Raw genomic sequence first — 13828 nt, forward strand, 5'->3', positions numbered from 1 at the left:
ACACATCGCTAGCTAGATAAACAGACAGATAAATAGTTAGATAAATGAATTTCTCTGTTTTTTTTTTTTGCATTCAGTACAAAAGGTAAGGGCTAATTCAATTAAATAAATTAATATTTTTCTATTTACATGATAAACAGCATTAACTGTTTTCCTCTTTTTATTACAGGAACCCATGTTTGAAATGAAACAAAGACAACCACCCTGACTGTCCTACAAATTCTCCAAATGAATAAAAAAAAAGATGGGTTAATAGACACATAGCTAGCTAGATAGATAAACTGACAGATAAATAGTTAGATGAATTTCTCAGAGTCTTGTGCTCTCAGTATAAAAGGTAAGGGGTAATTCAATTAAATACATTCTTAATATTTTTCTATTTACATGATAAACAGCATTATCTGATTTCTTTTTTTCATTACAGGAACCTGTGTTTGAAATTAAACAAAGACAAACACCCTGACTGTCCTAGAAATTCTCCAAATGGATAAAAAAATGATGGGTTAATAGACACATAGCTAGCTACCTACATAAATAGACAGATAAATAGTTAGACAGATGAATTTTTCCGAGTTTTCTGCTCAGTATAAGAGGTAAGATGTCATTTAATTCAAATAATTCTTTATATTTTTCTTTTTACATGATAAACAGCATTATCTGATTTTTTTTTCCATTACAGGAACCTGTGTTTGAAATTAAACAAAGACAAACACACTGACTGTCCTACAATTTCATCAACTGGATTAAAATAAAAAGGCAGGTAGTCTTGTGCTCTCAGTATAAGAGGTAAGAGGTAATTCAATTAAATACATTCTTAATATTTTTCTATTTACATGATAAACAGCATTAACTGATTCCCTGTTTTTATTACAGGGACCCATGTTTGAAATGAAACAAAGACAAATAACCTAACTGTCCTACAAATTCTCCAAATGAATGAAAAAAAAATGCCGGTTTAATAGACACATAGCTAGCTAGATAGATAAATAGACAGATACATGTTTAGACAGATGAATTTCTCTGGGTTTTGTGCTATCAGTATAACAGGTAAGATGTCATTTATTTAAAATAATTCTTTACATTTTTCTATTTACATGATCAACAGCATTATCTGATTTCTTTTTTCATTGCAGGAACCTGTGTTTGAAATGAAACAAAGACAAAAACCCTGAGTGTCCTACAATTTCACCAACTGGATAAAAAAAAAATGATGAATTAAAAGACACATCACTAGCTAGATAAACTTACAGATAAATAGTTAGATAAATGAATTTCTCCGAGGTTTTTTTTTGCGTTCATTATAAAAGGTAAGGGCTAATTTAATTAAATAAATTAATATTTTTCTATTTACATGATAAACAGCATTAACTGATTTCCTCTTTTTATTACAGGAACCTGTGTTTGAAATGAAACAAAGACAACCACCCTGACTGTCCTACAAATTCTACAAATGGATAAAAAAAAAGATGGGTTAATAGACACATAGCTAGCTAGATAGATAAACTGACAGATAACTAGTTAGATGAATTTCTTCTCTGAGTCTTGTGCTCCCAGTATAAAAGGTAAGGGGAAATTCAATTAAATACATTCTTAATATTTTTCTATTTACATGATCAACAACATTATCTGATTTCTTTTTTCATTACAGGAACCTGTGTTTGAAATGAAACAAAGACAAACACACTGACTGTCCTACAATTTCATCAACTGGACAAAAAAAAATTAACGGGTTAAAAGACACATAGCTAGCTAGATAAAGGTAAAGGTAAACGTAAACGTAAACAGACAGATAAATAGTTTGATAAATGAATTTCTCAGAGTTTTCTGCACTCAGTATAAAAGGTAAGGGCTAATTCAATTAAATAAATTAATATTTTTCTATTTATATGATAAACAGCATTAACCGATTCCCTCTTTTCATTACAGGAACCTGTGTTTGAAATGAAACAAAGACAAACACCCTGACTGTCCTAGAAATTCTCCAAATGGATAAAAAAATGATGGGTTAATAGACACATAGCTAGCTACCTACATAAATAGACAGATAAATAGTTAGACAGATGAATTTCTCTAAGTTTTCTGCTCAGTATAAGAGGTAAGATGTCATTTAATTCAAATAATTCTTTATATTTTTCTTTTTACATGATAAACAGAATTATCTGATTTTTTTTTCATTACAGGAACCTGTGTTTGAAATGAAACTAAGACAAACACACTGACTGTCCTACAATTTCATCAACTGGATAAAAAAAATGATGGGTTAAAAGACACATAGATAGCTAGATAAATAGACAGATAGTTAGATAGATGAATTTCTCCGAGTTTTCTGCTCTGAGTATAAAAGGTAAGGGCTAATTCAATTAAATAAATTAATATTTTTCTATTTACATAATAAACAGCATTAACTGATTCCCTCTTTTTATTACAGGAACCCATGTTTAAAAAGAGACAAAGACAACCACCCTGCCAGTCCTACAAATTCTCCAAATGAATAAAAAAAAATATGGGTTAATAGACACATAGCTAGCTAGATAGATAAACTGACAGATAACTAGTTAGATGAATTTCTCAGAGTCTTGTGCACTCAGTATAAAAGGTAAGGGGAAATTCAATTAAATACATTCTTAATATTTTTCTATTTACATGATAAACAGCATTATCTGATTTCTTTTTTCATTACAGGAACCTGTGTTTGAAATGAAACAAAGACAAACACCCTGAGTGTCCTACTATTTCACCAACTGGATAAAAAAAAATGATGGGTTAAAAGACACATCGCTAACTAGATAAATAGACAGATAAATAATAAGATGAATTTCTCCGAGTTTTCTGCTCTGAGTATAAAAGGTAAGGGGTAATTCAATTAAATAAATTTATATTTTTCTATTTACATGATAAACAGCATTAACTGATTCCCAATTTTTATTACAGGAACCCATGTTTAAAAAGAGACAAAGACAACCACCCTGCCTGTCCTACAAATGCTCCAAATGATGGGTTAATAGACACATAGCTAGCTAGACAGATAAACTGACAGATAAATAGCTATACAGATGAATTTCTCTGGCTTTTGTGACATCAGTATAACAGGTAAGATGTCATTTATTTAAAATAATTCTTTATATTTTTCTATTTACAGATAAACAGCATTATCTGATATATTCCCTATTTTTATTACAGGAACCTGTGTTTGAAATGAAACAAAGACAAACACCCTGACTGTCCTACAAATTCTACAAATGAATAAAAAAAAATGATAGGTTAATAGACACATAGCTAGGTAGATAAATACAGATAAATAGTTAGATAGATGAATTTCTCAGAGGTTTCTGCTCTCAGTGAAAAAGGTAAGGGTTAATTCAATTAAATAAATTAATATTTTTCTATTTACATGATAAACAGCATTAACTGATTCCATCTTTTTATTACAGGAACCCATGTTTGAGACAACCACCCTGACTGTCCTACAAATTCTACAAATGAATAAAAAAAAATGATAGGTTAATAGACACATAGCTAGCTAGCCAGAGAAACAATAGTTAGATAGATTAATTTCTCAGAGTATTGTGCCCTTAGTAAAAGAGGTAAGGGTTAATTCAATTAAATACATTCTTAATATTTTTCTATTTAAACACATAGCTAGATAGATAGATAAATAGACAGATAAATAGTTAGACAGATTAATTTCTCTGGGTTTTGTGCTCTCAGTATAACAGGTAAGATGTCATTTATTTAAAATATTTTTTTTTATTTTTATATTTACATGATAAACAGCGTTATATGATTTCTTTTTTCGATTACAGGAACCTGTGTTTGAAATGAAACAAAGACAAACACCCTGACTGTCCTACAATTTCCACAACTGGATAAAAACATTGACCGGTTAACAGACACATAGCTAGCTACCTAGATAAATAGAAAGATAGAAAGAAAGATAGCTAGATATATAGCTAGATAGAAGGATTCCTTCGAGTTTTCTGCTCTCAGTATAAGAGGTAAGAGGTATTCTTTTTTATTACAGGAATCTGTGTTTGAAATGAAACAAAGACAAACACCCTGACTGTCCAACAATTTCACCAACTGGATAAAAAATAACAACGGGTAGATACACATAGACAAATAGGTAGACGCATAGCAAGCTAGCTAGATAAATAGTGTTATTATAACCACATTATAATTTTATGTTGATTCATAATAGACTCATTTAAAATCCACTCATTCATTGTAATCATGCTTAGCCTTGTGATAGTGTGTGCTATAATCTATAAACTATAACTATAATCATGTGTTGGCCTTGCAACTGCCTGTACGGCATATGTTAAATCGCTCTTCTCTTTCCATGAAACACTATTGCTTTTCCTAGCATAGATTACAGCTGCATTGGAAGTGCACCTGACGTATTTACAGCCTATCTTGACCTGCTAGTAACCTCTCAACCCGGACAATGTGTCCTCTCAGGCGCCAGCACTCTGATCTATGGGTCACAGCGACCTGAACAATGTATCTCTTTAGACGTCGGTGTGGCACGCACACCCTCTCCACCTCCCTTTTCTCAACTTCCTAATCTATCCTATAAATATGTATGTTAAATGCTTTTACCTCAGTCTGCACTGTGGTTTCGAACTGCTAACAGACTTAATAAAACTTTGCTACTCAATGCATATTCTTGTCTGCCTTATCGATTCTTGACAGAATTCCACGACAATAGACAGATAAATAGTTAGATAAATTAATTTTTCAGAGTTTTCTGCTCTCAGTGTAAAAGGTAAGAGGTAATTTAATTTAAATAATTCCATAATCTTTTCTATTTACATTGAACATTATTTAACAACATTCGAGCGCATTGCATAAGCAGCAATATGGCCTAGAAGCAATTGGGCAATACATGTAGTCCCGCTGCTAGAGGGAAAAGCTAGAGCTGCATATGTTGCCGTTGATAACTATCGTGAAGTGTATAACAGACTGAAATCACTGTCTGAAAAGTGGATGACTCCCAGAGAAAAAAAAGAAAGAGGACATCGGGAACACCCTAATCTTCAAACAGTACCTTAGAATTGTGAGTCTAGACCTCAGACGTTGGATAACTGAACGCAGCCCGGCATCCATAACTCAAGCAGTGGAAGCAGCTGAAGCTTTCGTGGCAGCAAGGCAAGCTGGGAAGGACTTCCGGCTCTGTGATTCCAGCGTCAGAGTGTACCAGTACGCACAGTCTGGGGGCGGGGTCAGTTGTGGTCCTAAGCCGGTAGTGAATTTATCAACCACACAGGGGAGCTGGAGTACTAGAAAAAGAAGCAAAGACAGTCAGGCAACCGATAACTGCCAAACTGTTTAAACACAGCTAGCTAAAATCAGGTTGGCCAAAAGATTTAACATTGTCCTAAGCTTGTTACCAGCACAAATCATCTTTGATATGTTCCAAGACCCGAAATAAGCTTTCAGGGACAGTAGTGAGATACCATACCTATAAAAATAAGACACAAAACATTTAAAGCCCTTATTGACACTGGAGCTAGTCACACCCTGATAACACCACAGTGTCTTCCAGAATCCCAGTTTGTGAGTACAGGTAAACTTGGGGGTCAGTTGTATACATAGAGATGAACAGGTATACCCCACAACTAAACTCACGGTTAACATCAATAACCAAAGCTACATATTAAAGGTAGACATAATGCAAAAATCTGCTCATGCTGTCGTTTTAGGTAGAAATATCCCGATTCTGGTAGAACACTGAGCAGAGAACTGCAGAGCTTATGGTTGTAACAAGGTTGTAGGCTAGAAAGGTTTAAACTGCAAACAAAACGAGAGAAAAAAGAGTTTTTAAAGAATTACCATATGCTGGCAAACCAAAATGCAAGAAAACAAAAAGGGAGAAGAGACAGGAAAAAATTAGAGGCACAAAAAACAGTGGAACAATTGGATACACCCATGAATGAAACATTTGCCTTACCTGGTGACATAGCGACGTTGCAAAGGCAGGATGAAACACTCAAACCCTTGTTTTTAGACTGTGCTAAGGAAAGAGAATCAACTCATTCTGAAAGACAACAAGCTCTACAAGGTCAAAAATGGTGTTGAGCAATTAGTGGTCCCCAAATGTCACTAGATGTAGCTGAATTTTGTAATGTCTGTCCAGAGTGTCAGTTAACAGCATCTGAGAAAAAAAGTCAGACAGGGAGACAAAAATAAGTCTGACAGCAACTGACGTGCCATTTTCACAGATTGCCATGGATATAATACACCCTTTACCAAGAGGCCGGGGAGGAAATTGCCATATTTTAGTAATCTGGGTCTATGCTACCTGGAAGCATTTGCTCTGAGAAAGACTGAAAAGCTAAACATCCTGTCCTACGTTCTCAAGATGAGGGACAAGCTAAGGGAGCTGAAGGAAAGGATACCAGCTGGGCTGTTTAAAGAACAGCCAGGACAGACAAGCCTCATGCAGCACATTATCTGTCAGCTAAATGCAGTAAATGTAAATCTGGTACTGGTATCTGGTATCGGTCACTGGTAGCTGACTCATCACCAGCCCATACACAGTAGAGACTTGTGACTATGTGACATGTTAACTACCTGGTGATTCTGGGGGAATGAGGGTGCTGCAATTTTACGAACTGGATAAAAACAATGACCGGTGGATAGACACATGGCTAGCTAGATAAATAGATGATATATAGATAGATAGATGGATAGATGAATTCCTCTGAATTTTCTGCTCTTAGTATAAGAGGCAAGGAGTCATTTAATTCAAATAATTCTTTACATTTTTCTATTTAAACAATAAACAGCATTTTCTGCTTTTCTCTTTCATTCCAGAAACCTGTTTCTGATATAAAAAAAGAGAAATGTCCTGACTGTCCTACAAGTTCTTCAATTAGATCAAATCTGTCTAGTTAGGTAGATAGACAGATATGTAGCACGCGTAAATGTAACACATGAGCTACGTTAGCTAACTCAGTGTCTACACCAACCGTTACACCACCATAACCATAGGTTGGGACACTGTGTGTGTGTTTATCTTTTTCTGCGGCTCCGTTTGTGGGGTGGGGGCGTCACAGCGTCACTCGCACAGTACTCTGGGAAGTGTAGTCTCGGGTTGGCTCGCCATCTTTGGACACAGGAAAATTCGCTCGCTCGCTTAGTTCGCAGCACTAAGTTTAGCAAGACTGTATGGCAAGCATATTCATCTAAGCATGTCTCTGAGTCCGTAAACAGCAGGAATTTAACACTTAACATCGTATATTTACACTTAAACAAGATGCTAATCCCGCTAGCCTACAGCTTAGCAGCTAAAACGAACTCTTTAGCCGAGGTCTGTCTCACACATTTATACTCCGGCTGTTTAATAATCTTTTAACTCCCTTATCAACACTTTAAACATCTTATCACTTGGAAATCTACACTTACTAACTCATAATCCCTCCTTAAACAGCACCGTCTAAACTCATCGGAGTTTCTCTTCACAACTGAACAGAAATTTATGAGAGTTTATCAAACTCAGGACTAAATAACACTGGAAAAACGAGGAATGGGGGGTTTATATCCCCTTTGGACCCTTAATCAGCTTTTAACTTCAATAACTGCTCACAAAAAAATAGCAACTCAGCATCAGCTCTGGACACAACACACACTCACACTTGAAGAGAGCAAGAAGAAGTGAAGAGTAGTGGTGGGCGGATCGATCCAAATATCCATAATATCGATACCAACGCTGGTATTGATATTGATCAATTTTAGGTAGAAAATTGAAAGATTGAAAGATACATAAGAGGTGACTAGAAAAAACATTATGAACAGAACAATTAATATTTGGAATATTTGCACAGTCATACAAGGATGAAATTTATAGTGACTTTAAACATAACAGGACTATATTATTATTTCCCTCAGCCAATTCCCCAAGAGCTGAGGAGATCACCAGGAGCCTGGCAGGAATGATAGTGAAGGACTTGCAACCTCTCTCCATTGTGCAAGATGAGGGCTTTCAGGATTTTGTGAAGACCCTTGACCCGAGTATAGAATTATAGAAGTCGGAAATCTTTAATGGAGGGGAAACTGCCGGCTCTTTATAAAGACTGCTCTTCCAAGGTTAGAAGGGCATTGAGTGAAGTGGATAATGTTGTACTGACAACTGACATGTGGACATCAAGAGCCACAGAAGGTTATTTAACAGTCACATCCCACATTATAAATGAGCAATGGCAGATGCAAGCATATGTACTCGAAACATGTGGTTTCCCTGGTCAACACACAGCTGACAATATTTGTTCCCAACGGGAACAATGGGCATAAAGGACAAGATTGTGGCAGTGGTTACAGATAATGGGGCCAACATGGTTGTTGCTGTGTGCAAGGCAGGTTGGGCACATAGCTGTCCCAGACTTGGTTGAGATCCAAAAGAAAACAAGTGCAATTGTTTCTTTCTTTCACCACAGCACCACTGCTACATCCAAGCTGAAGGAACTTCAAAAGCAGCAGAAATTTCCTGAGCAAAAACTGGGGGAGAGAAGGTGGGCGGGGCAAATGAACAGCCTCTGTAGAAGAGCTCAGAAAGAGGGTCCTAATTTTAACAGGGTTACAGACAGACAGACAGACAGACAGGCAAATAGACAGGTAGATTAATTTCTCAGAGGTTCTGCTCTCAGTATAAGAAGTTAGAGGTAATTTACTTATTTATATTTTTCTATTTACATGATAAACAGTAGTGTTGTCACGATACCTGACTTATAACTACAGATACGATACCTGCCTAAATATCTCAATACCGATACTGAAACGATACCACAGCAACACCACAACATTAGGAAAAGTAATGGAATAATAGATGATCAAAAATAGTTTTATTAATAAACAGAAAGGTCTGTGTGTGTGTGTGTGTGTGTGTGTGTGTGTGTCTGGTAGAGGGGAGAACAGAAAAGCTCGCCTGGTTAAAGGTCTTAAAAACACACAAATAAACAAAACTTCATTATCGATGTCGTCCAAAATGATCGAGGTCATATTCATTGATCTCACGATCAGTTTCTAACGTAATTACTGCGACAGCTCTGTTTATAACTGCTGCTGATCTACTTGTGAAAGCCTGATATTTAGCAGCATGGAGGTTCAGGTAAACATAACGCTACCAGTTCTCCACATTGGTAGTTATCAATAAAGAAAAGCCAGTTAACTTCAACAGCTCTCTCTGCCCTAAACTCCTCCTGAAAAAACTCCCCCTCCTCTGAGTGGAGCTTGGTGTGATAGTTAGAGCTGTATCACTCTTCACTGATCTGACCTTCTCTGACCTCTTTAACCTCTGCAGGTCTGTCAGAAAGAGGCTGAGCTCAGTTGGAGGTGTTGGCTCCTTTGGTCTGTACAGGTTTAAAGCATAGTCTGCAGACCGGGTTTGGTGTTTCTTGGGGTTGCTCTGACTGTCGGTTGTTTCTGAAAAATAATTCCATATTTCAGTTCGCGAGTAAACTTTTCCCTCAAGTCGAGGACGGTGTGTAAACCGCTGGTATCAGCAGCCATGCTACCCGCTCTCTTCTAAACAGGCCTGCACTGCAGAGAGACGAGGCAAGCGCTGGAGTGCTGCGCGCGCACCCGGCCCCCTGTGGCCCTCATTGGAAACACCGCTCTTATTTTAAAACGTGCTCATTTATTTAGGGACGGTCCTCAATAAATGCAGTATTGTACCATTTTTAACGAAGAAGAATGCAGATACTTTTCAAGTATCGGTGAACCGTGCAACACTAATAAATAGCATTATCTGATTTCCCATTTCATTACAGGAACCTCTGTTTGAAATACGAGTGTAAATGTAAGCTATGTTAATGTGACATATCTCTTAAACATAGCAATCTGGCAGCTGGAGTGCAGGAATCCATATACCCTAAAAGACCAAGGTAAGCATCATACAAACCTATTTACGCCAAAAAATCCTCTCAGAACTAACTCTGTCTCTTTACCTTCTCCGAGTACATGGCCACACAGCCCGACCTGCTGGAAGATTCCCGCTGAGGTCCTCTTCACCTGTGTCAGTCCAGCTGCCACCTACCAGTTCGACCAGCAGGCCCCCCACCACCACCACCCATACCAGACCAGCGACACACCCTCCTACCACTGCTGCCTGTCTAATGGCCATGTTAAAAACCTTAGTGGATTCTTAACTATCTACCACTATTAATATCACCACTATTACAGTGGGGGGAAAAGTATTTAGTCAGTCACCAATTGTGCAAGTTCTCCCACTTAAAAAGATGAGAGAGGCCTGTAATTGACATCATAGGTAGACCTCAACTATGAGAGACAAAATGAGAAAAAAAAATTCTGAAAGTCACATTGTCTGATTTTTAAAGAATTTATTTGCAAATAATGGTGGAAAATAAGCATTTGGTCACCTACAAACAAGCAAGATTTCTGGCTGTCACAGACCTGTAACTTCTTCTTTAAGAGGCTTCTCTGTCCTCCACTCATTACCTGTATTAATACCACCTGTTTGAACTCGTTAACAGTATAAAAGACACCTGCCCACAACCTCAAACAGTCACACTCCAAACTTCACTATAATGAAGACCAAAGAGCTGTCGAAGGACACCAGAAACAAAATTGTAGACCTGCACCAGGCTGGGAAGACTGAATCTGCAATAGGCAAGCAGCTTGGTGTGAAGAAATCTACTGTGGGAGCAATAATCAGAAAATGGGAGACCTACAAGACCACTGCTAATCTTCCTTGATCAGGGGCTCCACGCAAGATCTCAGCCCGTGGGGTCAAAATGATCACAAGAACAGTGAGCAAAATCCCAGAACCACATGGGGGACCTAGTGAATGACCTGCAGAAAGCTGGGACCAACGTTACAAAGGCTACCGTCAGTAACACACTACGCCACCAGTGCCAGATGTGTTCCCCTGTTTAAGCCAGTACATATCCGGGCGCTTCTGAAGTTTGCTAGAGAGCATTTGGATGTTCCGGAAGAGTATTGGGAGAATGTCTTATGGTCAGATGAAACCAAAGTAGAACTGTTTGGTACAAACACAACTCGTTGTGTTTGGAGGAGAGTGAATGCTGAGTTGCATCCAAAGAACACCATACCAACTGTGAAGCATGGGGGTGGCAACATCATGCTTTGGTGCTGTTTCTCTGCAAAGGGACTAGGACAATTGGTCCGTGTACATGAAAGAATGAATGGGGCCATGTATTGTGAGATTTTGAGTGCAAACTTCCTTCCATCAGCAAGGGCATTAAAGATGAAACGTGGCTGGGTCTTTCAGCATGACAATGATCCCAAGCACACTGCCAGGGCAACAAAGGAGTGGCTTCGTAAGAAGCATTTCAAGGTCCTGGAGTGGCCTAGCCTTTGGAGGGAGTTGAAAGTCCGTGTTGCCCGCTGACAGCCCCAAAACATCACTGCTCTAGAGGAGATCTGCATGGAGGAATAGGCCAACATACCAGCAACGGTGTGTGCCAACCTTCTGAAGACTTACAGAAAACGTTTGACCTCTGTCCTTGCCAACAAAGGATATATAACAGTATTGAGATGAACTTTTGTTATTGACCAAATACTTATTTTCCACCATTATTTGCAAATACATTCTTTAAAAATCAGACAATGTGATTTTCTGATTTCTTTTTCTCATTTTGTCTTTCATAGCTGAGGTCTACCTATGATGTCAGTTACAGGCCTCTCTCATCTTTTTAAGTGGGAGAACTTGCACAATTGGTGACTAACTAAATACTTTTTTCCCCACTGTAACTATCATTACTCTGACCATCACTGCCATGACTATATTAAGTTCTACTACACCATGATTATTATATTATGATTATGATCAGGGCAGTTCAACAGTATAGATGATTTGGTAACTTTTATCATTAATTTATAAATAGTTCTGACCAGAAGAGGATGGGTCGGGTCCCCCTTGTGAGTCTTGGTTCCTCCCAAGGTTTCTTCCTCCAGCTCTGAGGGAGCTTTTCTTGCTCACTGGGGGTCTTTGATCCTTCAGGTCTTCTTACTTTTTTTCTGTCTCTTACTAATTATTAATTATGTAAAGCTGCTTTGTGACAACAGTTGTAAAAATTGCTATACAAATGAATTTGATTTGACTTGACTTGACTTGACTGTACGAGATGGTGATTGTGATCCGGAGCAATCCATTCACACCCCATGGCTTCCTTCTTACAATTATTATATTTTACCTAATACATGTGTGTACTTTATTCATAATTTGTGTGATTGTCTCTGCATTATAACTTCTACACGTTTACCTGTATTTAGTCACATCTGTATGTCTCTCATAACCACAGTTTAACAGAGTTTAGCATACTGTAACAGGTCTAGCTGAAGAGGAAGGAAAATAACCTCTTTATATAACTAGTTGCTTTATTTCTCATTAGAGATGCTTTGTGTTTTAGCTCTTTTCTAGTGATTCACCAACATAATCAATGTATTTCTCTTATTCAAACTCTTATTTGTTTATGACAGTTTATTACTCTTCTCAGTTTTGTACTCTTACTTGTTTATGAAGTCTTATTAGTCCACAGTGCGAGTATTTGCTTTGCCTATTTCCAAGAGTAACAATCTTTGGGTTGGTGTGAGGCATCCAGACACACAGAGTGAAACAAACACACTCATGTCGGTGCTGCTTGTCCTCAAGTTTGTTTAGCAGTTCCACTGTTTCTTTATCTTTTTGATGTAATCTCTAGTTCATGCATGTTTAACCAAATGAAGCTTTTCCACATGTGTGTACCCGAATAATATAACAGTGATTGTACTTTTTTAAACAACCTTCATTTCCTAAACACAATCTCAGAAATAATATCCTGCAGGACGAGTTTTGTTACAACACTCTCTCTTTGGACGTTTGTTAAATTCCGAGTCCCGAGTTCTAAATTCCGAGTTCCGAATTCCGAGTTCCAAGTTCCGAGTTCCGAATTCTAAATTCCGAGTTCCGAGCTCTAAATTTCGAGTTCCGAATTCCGAGTTCTAAATTCCGAGTTCTGAATGCTGAATTCCGAATTCTAAATTCCAAGTTCCAAGTTCTAAGTTCTAAGTTCCGAATTTCGAGTTCCTAATTCCAAGTTCCTTATTCCGAGTTCCGTATTCCGAGTTCTAAATTCCGAGTTCCAAATTCAGAGATCCGAATTCCGAGTTCTAAGTTCTGAGTTCAAAATTCTGAATTCCAAGTTCTGAGTTCTAAATTCGGAGTTCTGAAATAAGAGTTTCAAGTTCCGAGTTCTACATTCCGAGTTCTACATTCCGAGTTCTAAATTAAGAGTTCCAAGTTCAGAGTTTTAAATTCTGAGATCTAAATTCTGAGTTTCGAGTTCTAAATTCTGAGTTCCAAATTCCGAGTTCCGAATTCCGAGTTCCAAGTTCCGAATTCTAAATTCCGTGTTCCAAATTCCGAATTCTAAATTCTGAGTTCCAAATTTCGAATTCCAAGTTCCGAATTCCAAGTTCCGAATTCCAAGTTCCGAATTCCGAGTTCTAAATTCCGAGTTCCGAGTTCTAAATTCAGAGTTCTGAATTAAGAGTTTCAAGTTCAGAGTTCTACATTCCGAGTTCCGAATTCCGAGTTCTAAATTCCGAGTTTCGAGTTCTAAATTCCGAGATGCAAATTCTGAGTTCTGAATTCAGAAGTCCGAGTTCCGAGTTCCGAATTCCAAGTTCTAAATTCTGAGTTCCGAGTTCCAAAATCCGAGATCTAAAATCAGAGTTCAGAATTTAGAACTCGGAATTCGGTACTCGGAATTTGGAATTTAGAACTCGGAATTTTGAGGCACCGAGTTCGAGTTCTAAATTCAGAGTTCCGAGAGAGTGGAGTGGCGAATTTGGAACTCGGAATTTGGAA

Source organism: Salminus brasiliensis, chromosome 17 (assembly GCF_030463535.1).
Source record: "Salminus brasiliensis chromosome 17, fSalBra1.hap2, whole genome shotgun sequence".
Classification (NCBI taxonomy): Eukaryota; Metazoa; Chordata; class Actinopteri; order Characiformes; family Bryconidae; genus Salminus; species Salminus brasiliensis.